Here is a 15,492-nt window from a genome sequence, read left to right on the forward strand (position 1 = left end):
ATTTCTGTTGTTTTGATCCACCTGGTTTGTGATAATCATCTATGGCAACCCTAAGAAACTCATGCACCATCCAACTTTCTATTTTACTTTCTGGAAACTTGTCCACGGGCTGTCCCACTCAGCTGTGAGGAGGGTGAAGATATGTATGTATGTATGTATGTATGTATGTGTGTGTGTGTGTGTGTTGTAGTGACTACAGGTGTAGCCCCAGTGCCCCAAACAGGGACAACTTTAGCCCCGGCATCAGGGAGGGTGAGGCGGCCATTGCTTGGTTCTCCAAGCCAGATTCTCAGTGTGGTCCACGAACGGCAGCAGCTCCCAGGACAGAGCCAGTCCCTGGGCTGTCCTGACTTGGAGAAGCTCTGCTCAGAACTGACTCAATCTACCCAACGTCCACCACCTGGGTGTGCCGGGTCATTCCCCAGGCTGCCCTGGGACTTATGACGCTTGGGAAGTGGGGAGAGGGTCCCTGGTCCCTCCCGCTGATGCTCCGCAGCCTTGCCGTGGGTCCTTCTGTCCCCTGCCCCCGATGTCATGGGGCCTCGGCCGCAGGCAGCCCTCCTCCACCTCGCAGCTGGAGACCCCAGCCCTGGCTGGGAGCTTCCCAAAGCCTTGCCTTCCCTCCATGCAGCGTGCTCGCCTTCAGAGTTCAGAGGTGCCCCAGGAGGTGATGGGGCGAGGGGTAAAGAAGGCGGACGTTCATGCCAGTCGGCTGTGTCCTAACTGAGTTCGCCCTGGTGGATGATTTTTCTTCTGTCCTCTGCTTGCCCGCGAGACTCACACCCGCCTTCTCTGCCCTCTCCCTGGCCCGGCGGCTGACCTGCGTGGACTCCACCATCCCACCCCCGCCCGCCGCCTCCAGTAGGGGCTCAGGGGAGAAGAGAGCGCGGGGAGGGAAGCTAGGTGTTCTCTGCCCCCTCCTGCTGGGCCACCTGGCTCACTGCATCCTCCTCCCTAAGGCCGCAGCTCCCGCGGGGGTCCTCTCCGTGCCGACACCCTGCCTTGCTCCCTGGCGCCCCTCCGTCCCCTCCCCCTGCGTCTCCCACTGCTGCCTGCCCTTGTGCAGTTCCACAGGGCTTGTCCACACCTGCGAACGCTGCCTCTATTAAAACCTCTTCCATTTAAAACCCAGTTTGAGTGGCCGTTGATTTCCAGCTGGGCAGGCCCCTGACAGAGCCTACGTCCCTAATCATGGCTGTTACTGATCACCCATTACTCATGCCTAACGGGAGGCTGGGGCTCCGCATATGCCCTCTCATGTCTCAGCGTCCAGCGTGGAAGTTCCCACCAGAACACGAGCTCCAGGAGGCCAGGGCTTTGTTTTGTTTCAATTAAAATCCATACTGAGATCCCTGTGAAATAGAAACATAGTCCCGAAAGACCCAATACAGTCTTTGTCCAGTTTCTCCCAGCGGTAACATTTTGCAAAATTATAGTACAATGTTATAACCAGGGTGTTCGTGTTGACGCGATCCACCCATTTGACTCAGGTTTCTCCAGTTTACTGTGGTCGTGTGTGCGTGCGTGCGTGTGTGTGTGTGTTTCTGTGCACGTTTATCACAAATGTAGCTTTGTGTATCCATCACCACTGTCATGGTACAGAACATCTCCAAACCAGGATGGTTTTAATCCGATTTCTTCAGAAGTTTTTATTAATTGGATGTTTTCAAGAGTCTGTAAAAGTCTGATTTCATCACCACTCTATTCCCCAGTGCCCAGAACTGTGCCGGGCACATGGCAGAAACTCAAAATGTATTTACTGGCCGAATGTTGGCTGCATTTTGTCCTCATGACACCCCCTTTCTATGCACAGGGGCGCTGGGGACCAGAGACATTCACCGTGTGCCCAGGCGGGTGTGGATTGCCCCCGGCTCCGGTGGACTTTCTGCTAAGAGCCCCCTTGCGTGTCCAGCGCTGGGGGGGCCTAAGTGCGGGAGGCTCCAGGTATCCCTGTTCAGTTTCATCTGCCGCAGCCTGAACTCATCCTTCTCTCCCGACTCGGCAGTCAAGCGTGTGCTCCTGCAGCCGTGCTAGCCAGCGTCCTCTGTGCTCGGTCAAGGCTGATAAAAGCTCTGGGCAGGACGCAGCGGAGCCTGGAGCCTGGATGGCCTGATAACTGGCTTCCCTTTGATGTTTTTCAAGTTCAGAACGGACCCAGGCCCCCTCGGCCGGCCTTGCACGCTTGTTTATTTTTGTCCCGTATAGGCCTTTGAGATTTCCCCTTCCCGAGTGGGACAGTCATCATTCCTGCTGTCATTACCCTATTGGAAGTGTTGCTAAACGTGGTCTCCCCACACCGTCTGACCCCTCCCTCCCAACGCCCGAGGAAGACCGCCCACGATGGCAGACTTCCCTCCATTTAATTTTCGTCTCAGGATGTAAGTTTGCAATTTCATCACAATTAAAAAACAAAACCAAAAAACAAGAAAATGAGGCTGGCCTTTCCTCTCCCAGAACTGGGGACCATCCCTCCCTGATGAGGTGGGTTCAGGAGCTGCCCGAGTGTCCCCAGGAACCGCAAGGCTTCCAAGCCAGGGAGGACGAGGGACCGATTTCGCAAGAAATCATATGGTTCTGCCCTTCCGAGCTACGTTCCACACGAGTTAGATCAGAAAAAGACAGCTAAGCTGTGCTCTTCTTATAAATACCAGTAAATTACTCAGAGGGCACAGGAGAACCACATTTCTTCTCTGAGAACACACATGTGCACTGGACCCGCATGTTCTAGATGCTAAGGACCCCTCTGCAAAGACGCTCACAATTATTACAAGACCCCCTTGCAATGTCTCCCCGTAGGTTGCCTTCTGGACATAATGTTTGCGTTTTATTTTCTTCCTTTCTTCCTTATTCTTTTCTTCCCTTGGACTTTGGAAGTCTGAGTCTAGGTTACACATGGAGTACGTGTACACACACACGCACGTGCTCAGGCACACGCTCCCAATGTATGTCCCTCCCCCACTTCCAGCATTTTTCCTTTCTCAGTCTTTTGGAAAATGTTGCAACAGGGTTTGACCGTAATGAGATTCAAGTGGGTGATCTGGCCCGAGAATGGGCCGGCTTCCACCACTCAACTTGCTTCTTCTTTCTCCATCAGGCTCTCCCTCCCGCCTTCTATGGTTTTCTTTTTTCCTTCCCTCAGGGCAGTAATAAATGCTTTTTTTCAGCAAAGGTTATTTTCTTTTTTTTTTTTTTTTTTTAGCAAAGGTTATTTTCCAATCTACCTCCAATGAGAACACTGGGAGGGAGGAATAAACCTTGTGTCAACCTCTTAAGTCCACAATTCGGAAGGAAAAAAAGGTCTATTCAAAGGAAAGGCAGTAGAAGTGAATTTAAGTCTATAAAATAATGCTCTATTCCATCTCTATTGAAAGCAATATGAATTCCAACCATAGTTACGCTGGTTTACCAGTATTCCGGGGCTGCTACATGTGACCACGCGTGCTGTACCCAGCACAGCCCTAAGGAGTGCCATTCACACAGCAGCAGCGCTGTGCCGTGGGTCGCCTCCGGAGCAGGATTCAGTACAACCCTTTCAGAAAGACGTATGACAATTACTATCAAAATTAAAAATGCATTTTCTCTTGGACTCTGCAATTCCACTTTGGGAATTTGTCCCACAGTTATAGTACGCACGGGTTTATTTATTTATTGCAGCACTCTTTGCAGTGGCAAAAGTTTGGAGACAAACTAGATGCTGGTTCATAGGGATGGGTGGAATACATGATGGTATATCCATGCCATGGAAAGCGACGCAGACTTTAAAGAGGCAGATCTGAAGCCCTCAGATGGAACTCTGTGACACATCACAGTGACACATGGCTGAGAAACTTTGAGCCGTGGACGAGAATATACACCATCTACTCCCCTGATGAGTTAGTGACGTTGAGCAAGTTATTTAAACCCCTGGGCCTCACCTTCCTCATCTATAAAATGGGGATAATAATAGCACCTATGCCGTAGGGCTGTTGAAGAGATTTCATGAATCAATATATGTTAAACATTTAGGACAGCGCTTGGCACATAGAAGGAGCTGTATAATCATTACTTATTATTATTATTACATCACCACCATCACCATCATCATCATCATCACCACTGAAAAGAAAGCACTATGTGCAGATACAGGCATAAATAATCCCTGGGAGGACACGCCAGAAACACAGGTGACAGGGATTTCTGTTGTCAGGGAAATTGGGAGGCTAAATTAAAGGTCAGGATGAGATGGAAGAGGACTCAATTTTAACTTGTGACGTTTGAATTTCTATCAAGTATCTGCATTCTCTGTTTTTTTTTTTCAATATTTTAAATGAAAATTTACAAACATTCAGAAAGGTTGAAGAACTGAAGAGTGAACATCCATGTACCTACGATCTCAGCTCTGTAATTTACATGTTGCTCTGCTTGCTTTGTCTTCCATCCATCCAGCCACCCATCCATCCAGCCACCCACCCATCCATCCATCCATCCACCCATGCATCCATCCAGGCATCCATCCAGCCACCCATCCATCCATCCATCCACCCATGCATCCATCTATCCATCCATCCATCCATCCAGCCACCCATCCATCCATCCACCCACCCATCCATCCATCCATCCACCCACCCATCCATCCATCCATCCACCCATCCATCCATCCACCCATCCATCCATCCATCCACCCATCCAACCATCCACCCACCCATCCATCCATCCATCCACCCAACTATCCACCCAACCATCCACCCACCCATCCATCCACCCACCCATCCATCCACCCACCCATCCATCCACCCATCCATCCATCCACCCATCCATCTATCCATCCACCCATCCATCCATCCATCCACACATCCATCCATCCATCCACCCATCCAACCATCCACCACCCATCCATCCATCCATCCACCCACCCATCCATCCATCCATCCACCCATCCAACCATCCACCCACCCATCCATCCACCCACCCATCCATCCATCCACCCACCCATCCAACCATCCACCCACCCATCCATCCATCCATCCACCCAACTATCCACCCAACCATCCACCCACCCATCCATCCACCCACCCATCCATCCACCCATCCATCCATCCACCCATCCAACCATCCACCCACCCATCCATCCACCCACCCATCCATCCACCCACCCATCCATCCATCCACCCACCCATCCATCCACCCACCCATCCATCCACCCACCCATCCATCCATCCATCCATCCATCCATCCATCCATCCATCCATCCATCCACCCATCCAACCATCCACCCACCCATCCATCCACCCACCCATGCACCCATCCACCCACCCATCCACCCATGCATCCATGCATCCATCCATCCACATGTCTGTCCATCATTCCCTCTTATTATTATTTTTTTGATGCATTTCAAAGTAAACAGCAGGTATCAGTGCACTTCCTCCTAAAATTTTTGTCATATGTATCATTAGCTGGAGTTGAGTATTTGTTTATGGGTTTTCTTTTTGTAGATAAAATTCACATAGAGTCAGATGCACAGATCTGAAGTGTCTGATGGTTTTGATAATGCATTATCTACTTGAAAAATAAATTATCTACTAATAAAGTGTGGCTGAGAGAGAGGGGTGGCGAGAGAGAGAAAGACAGAAACTGAGACAGACAAACCAAAGTAGCATTTTGAACCCACAGAGAGGAAAAACATCATGGAGTCAACGTGATAATGTATCTAGTGGAGAGGGGTTTACAAGCGATAGAGATTTGTACAGATGGGTCTCAGCTATGGATGATTTCTATGCCCGGAGAGCTTGTTCCCTTTGGGAACTTTCATAGCTAGAGTCTCAGGCAGGAAGCGTAATAATTCAGAGGTGTTGGCATCAGCCTGCTGGGATTCAAATCCCTTTCCCTCTGCTGGCTGTGTCATCTTGGAGAAGTTACTCCGCTTTTCTGGGCCTCAGCTTCCTCATCTGGGAAGGATGCTGATTCCTACTCCCTGGGTTTAAGGGGAGGGTTCTGTGAGCTAAAACATACAGCGTGTTTAGAAGACCATCTGGCATCTAGTAGGTACTCCTTAACTCTTGTCTCTTGTTATAAATCACACATCTCCCTATCTTTGCCTTTAGCTTTTAACAAATTGAATTGGAAAGAACCAAACAATGCAAGGTCAAGTTTTTCATCCTTGGAGGAAAATGTCATCTCTCCCTACAGCTTCACTGCTCTCTGCATCCTCTGCAAAAATCCGGGGAAATGAATCAGCCTGCAGCCTTTTGCTCTAATTCTTTGATTACTACATGATTGCAGCATCCACTCAGTCCGGGGCTCAAAATCGAAAGAAAACAAAAATTCTTGAGTCATTTCCAGATACTGAATCTGACACCACTATTCCTCTCTCAGTTTTGGCAAAACCTACTAAATGAGTGACCAAGAAGGGTAAACAAGTTTAGGTAAACACTCTATATACTGATTCATGATTTAAGTACATCAGTTAACATTTTGATTCATTTACCACAGTGTTTTAATGTCATTAAGAATGTAACTTCTTAGGAAAACTAAGAAAGTCTGTTTTTAGCCCAGACATGCAATTAAGGGAATTAGTAACGTGATACATCATCCTCAGGAACTCCGATATAGTAAGAAATCTCGTGCAACCCTTTATAAAGACGTTCTTACAACCCACGCCAGAGTTCACCCAGCTTCAATCTGAGGGCAGCAGGGAGGGGAAAAAGGAAAAAAAAAAGAAAAAAAAGGAAATCGCTGCCCCAGCACTGAGCAGCAGTAAGAAGGGATTTGCAATCGTGTGCAGATACTAAATAGTCATAAAATAGGGGTCCTTTCTGGGGAATTAAGTTGTTTTCCTGTCTGGATCACAATCACTCCCAAGCGTCCACTCCAGCTTTGCAAGGAGTCATGTGTGTGAGACTGGAGAGTGTTTTCTGAGGCTGCAACTGGGAAAAAAAGAGAAGAGATCTTGGTTTTCTTTTAGAGATCCTGACAGAGAATTCCATCTCTGACAAACTTTGGGGTTTAGCTAATTTCTGGGAGCTTGAGACCCGCTAGGGCAGGGTCTCTCTGCGCAGGCACTGTGCACACCTGGGGCGGGGTCACTCTTCGAGGTGTGGCCGTGCTGTGCGTTGTAGGGTGTGGGCAGCGCCCCGGGCCTCCACCCACTGGACACAGCAGCGCCCCCATTCCCTGGTCGAGAGCACTGATTCTGTAGGCCACCGTCTGGGTCCAACCGAGTGAGGATGGACCAACTGTTCGACTGTCCTGACTTTAGTCATTCACCCACAAAATGAGGGCATCACCCACAATCCTCCCTGCGGTTCTCCCTCAGGAGAATCAAGCACGATAATGTAGGCAGAACTCCCAGCTCCGTGCCCTACACATGGTCGGGGTCAAGTCTATTTAGCTATTGCAGCTGTTGTGAGGCTGCAAGTGGTGGGTGTTGCTAGTTGGGGGGAGGGGAAGGGGAGAAGGAAGTGGACCTGATCCCAGGGGCTGGTTGAGTCTGAGGCTGGCTCAGCTGCGGACCTTGCTGAAGGTGGTCCCTCTCACCCTCTTCCTTCATAGCCCAGGATTCCCCAACCCACCACCCACTGCCTGCCTGGCTCTGTCCCCCTTAAAGCCTCCCCTGGGTCCTCCAGCCCCACATCCCTCCTCCCTCCGAATCCCAAGTGGTGAGAGCCTATTGCACAATTGCACATTGCCTTCTGTCTCCCCCTCCCCTGTTCTTATTGGCATGGCACCTCAGAGCCTGGCCAGAGCAGACACTGGCCTCACGAGGCAGCTGAGGGACTGACCCTGACCCTGGGGACCTAGAACCATGCTGAACACACAGGGTAGATGCCCAGTCAATGTTGAAAATAAGAGGTTGTAGGAAGGAGAGGCTGGGTCTGTGCCTCTGGGTGGTCTGTCTACTTCTTTCCAGAAAGAAAATGTGAGAAAGACAGGAATTGTTTGGATTTTATGTGAAGACAGCAGAGATTACCTTCCTGGAGGGTGAAGGTCATCCAGCCCACCTACCCATCCATCCACCCAGCCACTCACCCATCTATTCATCCATCCATCCATCCATCCATCCATACTCCTATCCATCCATCCACCCACCCACTCACCCATCTGTTCATCCATCCATCCATCCATCCATCCATCCATCCATCCATCCATCCATCCATCCATCCATCCACCCACCCACTCACTCATCTATTCATCCATCCAGCCATCCAGGCACCCACCCATCCATCCATCCATTGACTTGTCCATCCAGCCACCCATCCATCCATCCATCCATCCATCCATCCATCCATCCATCCATCCATCCATCCACCCATCCATCCATCCATTGACTTGTCCATCCAACCATCCATCCACCCACCCATCCTCCTGTCCATCCATCCACCCACCCACTCACCCATCTATTCATCCATCCAGCCATCCAGCCAGCCAGGCACCCATCCATCCATCCATCCATTGACTTGTCCATCCATCCATCCGTCCATCCATCCATCCACCCTCCTGTCCATCCATCCACCCAGCCACTCACCCATCTATTCATCAATCCATCCAGCCATCCACCCATCGATCTGTTCCTCCAAAGTGTATTCCTACCAGGTGCTAAGCACTGCTTGGTCTAGGCTTTGAGGGTACAGAAGTATTTTAGCACCAATTATTTCAGAACAAAGCCTGACCCAGAGGAAATACCATGGATGACTGTTGAATGAATGAATAACTGTTTGAATGAATGAGTGAATGGATGGGTGAAGCAACAGATGGCATCAGGGTTGATTAGTTTTAGGAATCCCAACCGATAGTTGCCTCTGGCCTCTGATATCTCAGGCCTTTGGCTCTGCCTGCAGGTCCCAGGCTCCCCAAAGCAGAGGGTCAGCAGTGGGGGTGGTGGGTGGAGAGACCTCTTCCCAGGCAAGCAGAGCTCTTTCTAAGGGTGTGTGGGGCTGGTCAGGGACTGGGGACCACACTCTTTCTACGCTCATGGACCCTTCCCGAGAGGATCCCACATCCACACTGAATTGCTTCGTCCTTGCCAGCTGATTATCAACCTACAACCCAGGGCTCTGGGGAGCTGGAGCACCCACTGTGGCCAGCTCCACTCCTTCCCTAGTGAGCTCAAAATCTCCCTCCTTTTCCCGGAAAGCCCATCATCAAAGGAAACAATAAGAAAAGCTGACCACACTGTAATACTGGCTAACAAAGACACACAGCTCACTTGACATCCTGGGGAAAGGTGAGGTGGCGTATTGACCTATCCTCTGGCCTGTGGCCTTGTGAGCACATTGAAAGGCAAAGTGAGTTTATTGAAAGGGATGATTATCAACATCACTTTGTGTATGTCACGTCAGATGACAGGTTGGAATGGGGTGAGCCTGGGAAGGGCCTAATTAGGACAAGCAGTGTCCCCACCTGACCCCCAAAATGTGGCAAGGATGGCGAAGGCGTGGGCTAACCAAGGCATTTCCAAGTGGGCTCAGCCTCCAGCCACGCTCCATCACCAATCCTCGAAAAAGCTGAGGAGCCCAGATTCTCAGCTCTTTCATCTAATAGCTGCAGGCAGGCTCCGGGGAGGGAGGTGAGACCCTCCAGAACTGCGTCTGCCCAACAATCACGGGGCAGCTGGGCATTCGTTCTGGTCCAGCACCACGTAAGCACTTTGCAAGGGTTGGCTCACCACTCCCCATGAGATCCCAGGGCCGGGTATTCTCACGTTGCCATTTTGTTCACGAAGCTGTTGAGGCTTAGCAAAATTCAAGCAACCTAACCAATCACACAGCAGGGCTGGGACTGGACCCCAGTGTGACACCGCCAGAGGAGCCGTGTTGGGAGGGGGTGGGAGCCGGTGCTTTGGGACTGGGGCTGATCAACTCCCAAAGGGCTGCAGCTCCCCAAGTCTGAGATGGCGGGCCAGCCGCCCATTCTGCAGATGGACAGCCTGGGGCACGTGCGGGCAGGGGAGCTCGGCCAGATCCCCATGCGCTGCACTTTCAGTGAGCAGCCTGCCACGGCGGGGTCGGCAAGGTTATCCAGGGATGGCCCAGAAGGCTGGCTGAGAGAACATCTTTCCTCAAAGAGGAGGCAGGAGGGTAGGGAAGACGAGTCTTGGGAGCTCTGTCATCTTATAGGGCGTCCGTGGTACGTTTACGATGATCTGAATTGGGGTCCACCACTGGGGCACCCTAGCCCTGAGCCCTTTGAGAAGGTGCCCCAGCATCCGTGGTAGAGCAGAATGCAGACCTTCTGAGCTACGGCAGGAAGACCAATCTCGCTCATGAAAGGAAGCCCAGTGCCTAACGTCAAGAAACAGAAACGCCTTTAAAGGGCGAGGGAAAAGGACTCCTTCAATCTAGTAGTTTCTTTTTTTCTTTCGATTGTTGTCTTTTCTTTTCATGTCCCCAAATATCAACCCTGGGATGGAAGATCACTTCAAATCTCATTTTATAATATGGAATTTTTTTCTTTTTGTTTCCTAGCAGAGACCAATTTTGGATAAATAACTTGGGACCGCAGAAACATGACACCAAAGCACCAGCGCTGGGTGGCAAATTTCTCCGTGACCACAAATATCCTTTCTCCTCAAGGACCAGATTGGAAGCATTTGGGTTGTTTGTGCATCCCATCCTCAATCAGGCGGAGGCGGGGCCGCCCAGTAGCAGCAACATGTCCGGTTCTAGATTCTTCCTTCGGTGCTGGTGCCGTCCGCCTGTCACCAGATGCACTGTCCTCTTTGTTCTGCTTTTGCAAAGTGCCAACAGGTTCTTTAGTCCTGGGTGTGAGATTCTGCTTGCGTGGAGGAGGAGGAGGGGCCTAGCTCACAGCTCATGCTCGCCAATATCCCAGGATCCCATCTGAGTACCCTGGCTCTGTGGGTGGTGTGGACAGAAGGGCGATGAACTAGGGCCCCTAGTCGCCATTGTTTAGTCCCCAGTTTACCCTGGCATCCGTAGCGTTTGATGCCTGCCCTGTCGGAATTTGGATCCGCTTTGGAAGTAAAAGGGGACCACGCTGCTCAACTCCAGGGACACCCTACCCCCACCATTAGCAGAGTAGTGCAGAGGGCAAAGGAATAAAGAAACCAAAAGGGGAAGCTGACATATATGCCTTAGCCTCTGATCTTTTTCATTCTCTCAACACCGTACTATAAAAAATCACAAACATACAGAAAAGTTATCCATAGTGCATACCCACACATTCCTCACTGAGAGTCTGTAATTGTCAACATTCTGTGATTCTTGCTTTGTCACCTTCCTTCCTCTCTTCCCTCCTTCCATCCATCTATCTATCCCTCTTCCCATCCATCCATCCATCCATCTATCCATCCATCCATCCATCCATCCATCCATGCATCCACCCTTCCAGCCAGCCATCTAATTCCTTTTAATAGACTACTTTTTAGAACAGTTTTAGATTTACAGAAAAATTACAAAGAGTACAGAGTTCCTATATACCCCACACCCAGTTTACCCTATCGTTAACATCTTATGTTAGTTTACCATATTTACTACAATTAATGAACCACTATTGATAGGTTATTACTACATTATTATTAACTAAAGTCCATACTTTATTCAGACTTTCTTCGTTTTCATGTGATGTCCTCTTTCTGCTCCAGGAGCCCATCCAGGGTCCCACATGGTAATCATCACATCTCCTTAGACTCCTCTTGGCTGGGACAGTTTCTTGAACTCTCCATGTTTTTGGTGACCTTGACAATTTTGAGGAATATTGGTCGGGTATTTTGTAGAAGGTCCCTCTGTTGGGATTTGCCTGGTGTTTGCTTGTGGTTAGACTGGGATCCACATTTTGTTTGAATGAATGTCGTAATCAGTTTATGAGCCCCTTTTGTCAAGTGGGGATGAAGAAAATGGTCCCACATCTGTATCACGGGTAATGTCGTGTAAGAGCGGGGAGGGCTGTAGGTACTGCTGAGTTCAATCCCAGCTCCAGGATTCACAAGGGGACTGTGGGAAAGACACAGTTTCCTTAAGCCTCAGTTTTCTCTTCTGTAAAATGGGCACAAACGGACCCTCACTTAGAAGGTGTGTGAGGGTTCTGTGCAACTCATAGAGAGCCCTCACCTAAGACTGGCTATTGTTCTTGATGCCACCAACGTCCAGTGTAGATGATACTTATGATAAAACCTGCAGAAGTTTTGGTGGTCCCCTTCAACAGTGGGATGATTGGAATAGACGTGATCCAGCCCACCCCCAAACGGTGGGGCTGCGGACACAGGCGGTAGCTCTTGAGGATGGACTCAGGCCTGGGTCTGACTAGCAGAGCCACTGGCCCACCAAAGGCTGGCCTGCTGGATGTCCAGCCTCTCCCAGAAGCATCCTTCTCTCTCCTCTCAGCCCCACGTCTCCAGCCAGGAGCTCCTTAATCCCTGGGTTGCTTTTCTGCCAGGCAAACGTTTTCCTAACATTGAAGGGAGGAACATAGTTAATCCTTGGGCCTATTTTATTATTGCTGCAAATATTTCTTTTTTATTGGCATGAAAGGAGATAAGCCAGGTGGAGGAAAAGCCAGGGCCGCCCGGGGTAGAGCATCCTTCCCGGCCCCATGGGAATCCCAGGCATGCGGCATGCATTTCCCAACTGCAGCAAGCAGGCTCCCAGGGAGGCCCCACACCGTCTTCTGGCCCAAGGTTGATTGCTATAAAACCAGAGTTAGGCAGCCCCGAGACCACGCGGGGCTGTCCAGCAGTTTCTGGGCTGGAGCGGATGTCCTTCTGGAAACTTCTCTGCACGCAGGAGGCCCGTGACGCTGTTGCTGGACACATGTGACATCTCATTTGTGAGCTGACTTCGGTTTCCAGAGATGGAGAGAGCCAAAACCACGTCTCTGCAGCGGAAATCTGACCTTGACAGGGAGGACACACGCGGACTCGTGTTACCCAGTCCTGAGATCAGGGTGGAATTCTTAGTAGATAATAGATCCTGGAATGTCAGAGCCGATAGGAGGCTTCCAGGCCACCTCGTAACAGCCGCTGACATTTATGGCATTCTTACTGCGGGACTGGCTCGGGGCTAAGCGCGGGGGAGCCTTATCTCTACAAATCCTCCCATTCTCTCTGTGAGCTTTATTATCCCCATTTTATAGATGAGGAAACTGAGACCTGAACATCAAGTCACTCATCCAAGACCCCACAGCCAGAAAGCTGTGGGGCCCCGATTCAGCCCCGGGTCCTTCGGGCTCCAGAACCTGCTTCGTCACCTTGGCACCCCACAGCTGCCTCGTGCAGAGCTCCTTAGCCTGAAGTGTGGGCTTCAGGAGGGTCGGAAGCCCCCAGAATTTGCATGCAAAACGTCTTGCATTTTGCTGGGTGAGCATCCATGGGGATTCCGAGGGCTTCATGCTCTCTCAAAGGTGAACACTTTTTGTACCCCTTATTTTTCAGAGAAAGAAGCAGAGAGGCAGGCCGGTTGCCATGGCTACCCAGCAAGTGTGATGCAGGCCGGCCTCGGTCCTCCACAGAGAGCCCACTGCTTTTCCTAATACCATTTGTGGGTGAATATGTTTTCAGATAATTTTTATAGACTTTTTTATTCTTTGTGAAACACACACAGAAAAGTGTCAGGCACACGTGCAGAGCTCAAGGTATTAGGGGCAGTGAACACACCTGTGTGATCCCCACCCTCATCAAGAAGGAAAACGGGTACCAGCATCCCAGAGGCCCTTCCCCGGCTGGACCGCCACTTCTCCACAGGCAGCTGCTGCCCTGGCCCCTGGCGTCCTGGGGCATTTCCACCCGCGTGGAGCCCTATGTGGATGCACGCGGCGCACACTGTCGCCACAAGGTGAGACCAGTCTGCTGCCTGGCGCTGGTCCGTCTCCAGGGCTGCGTGATGCCCTGCTGCACACGTCCACCAGCGCTCGGGTGCCCTTGCCCCTGCTCAGGGGCCGTGGGTGGTTTCCAATTCGGGGCTGCAGGAATGGGGTTCGTCTCCCCGTGGTGTGTGCCCCTAGAGCTGGGGGTGCTGGGTCACCCGGCAGGCATGAGGTCCGGCGCTGGGGACGCTGAGCCGATTTCCACCGGGGACGCTCCCACTCCCGAGAGCAGCTGCTCCCGCTGGTGGGTGAGGGTCTAACCCATATCTTAAAATGTAAATAGAAACTTGCCGGCTCTTTCCTTTTCTCCCTTGTTTAACGCGCTTTTGTGAGTCACTCTCATTTCCCGACCCTATGACACACTCTCAAAGCCAGAGGCTGGATTCAGGCTGACGCCGCCAGCCCCAGCACCAAGATGACGGGTGGCCTGTGGGCCTCGGTCCTCAAGGGGGTGTCCAGGGGGGACGGGTCACGGCTGAGGAGTATCCCAGGAACTGAGCCTCCCTCCTCTCTCTCGGAGGCTGCGTGTGGGAGTCTTGGGGGACAACTGTGAGCCAATTTTGAGCAACAGAATTTTGGGTGGGAGGGGTCATTACCAAGCCTGCCTGCCGGGACAATTTGGTTTTGATGAGCCCCGGAAGGGGCTGCTGACAGCTCAAAGCCCTTTACACCGCGCACTTCCATCTGTAAGGACTGAGTTCCCAGGGCTGACAGCACCGCTGGCTGAGTCCCACCGCTGCCCACAGCTGCCTTCCAGCTGGTGCCCCCGCGGGGGAGTGGGAGCTTGGTGGTGGCCTTGGTGGCCGGTACCTGCCCTACGCTGGGAATCTGATCAGATCCCGACCTTACACGTGATCCCTACAGCCTCACGTCCATTAAGAACACAAAGATGGCTTTGCTTTAGGCACAAGTCTCTCCCTGGGTGGCCTGGGAATCCTGGTGTGCAGACCCCTCCCCCCAGGCCACCCACAGCTGGCTGAGGATGGTACCTGGTTGCAGTGACTCAGACACCGCCAGCCAGCCGAGGGCTCCACCCTGCGTTCCCCAGCCCCTGCGTTCCCGGCCGGCGGCCCCCAGACGCTGAGGCTGTCTCCATCCCCCCACCTCCCACCCCCCACCAGATGGCAGGGAAAAAATGTCTCTGGACCGAACCAGAGGTTCTCTTCCACCCGCCCCCAAACCAGACCCTCATTCCATACTTTAGGACTTAGTAAGTTATTTCCCTCCCTCTCGGCTGCCCTGTGTGGGTCTGAACTCCAAGAATGCATGGCTCTTATTACTCAGGCCGCCTCCTGCTTGCCCTCTGCGCCCTGCCTTTGGGACATGCAGGCCGAACCTAGGCTGCAGTTGTCAGAAGCCTTGCCCAAAAGGCTATGCAGAGATAATTCCCGCCGCCCCTTTGCTGCAAATGAAGCGCTCTTGGTGTTTTCAAATTCTACAGGGTGTGGATTTCTCTGTTGTTGCTACTTTGTCCCCCTCTCTGTCTCCTCTGCTCCCCTAGTTTGTCTGTGTCGCTCCACCGTGCCACCTCCCTCTTCCCAAGGCTCTTCTGCCACACACACACGCGCACACACACACCCCAATCGATGTGCAGGAAGTTCCCATTGACAACAGAACTCGGGCTGTGCAACTCCTGGTAAGAACACAGGCATACTGTGGATGGAATTCAATTGGCTCTAACTTCAGAGAGAGAGA

The 15,492-nt window shown here is 51.6% G+C and overlaps 1 long non-coding RNA gene across 1 annotated transcript in view; it reads right to left on the reverse strand.

The window, feature by feature from the left end:
- LOC309648969 overlaps window positions 1–15,492 on the reverse strand; it is a 169,158-nt gene that overhangs the window by 132,041 nt on the left and 21,625 nt on the right. The window lies entirely within an intron of this gene.

Source organism: Balaenoptera physalus (genome assembly GCF_965194825.1).
Source record: "Balaenoptera physalus genome assembly, chromosome: 19".
NCBI lineage: Eukaryota > Metazoa > Chordata > Mammalia > Artiodactyla > Balaenopteridae > Balaenoptera > Balaenoptera physalus.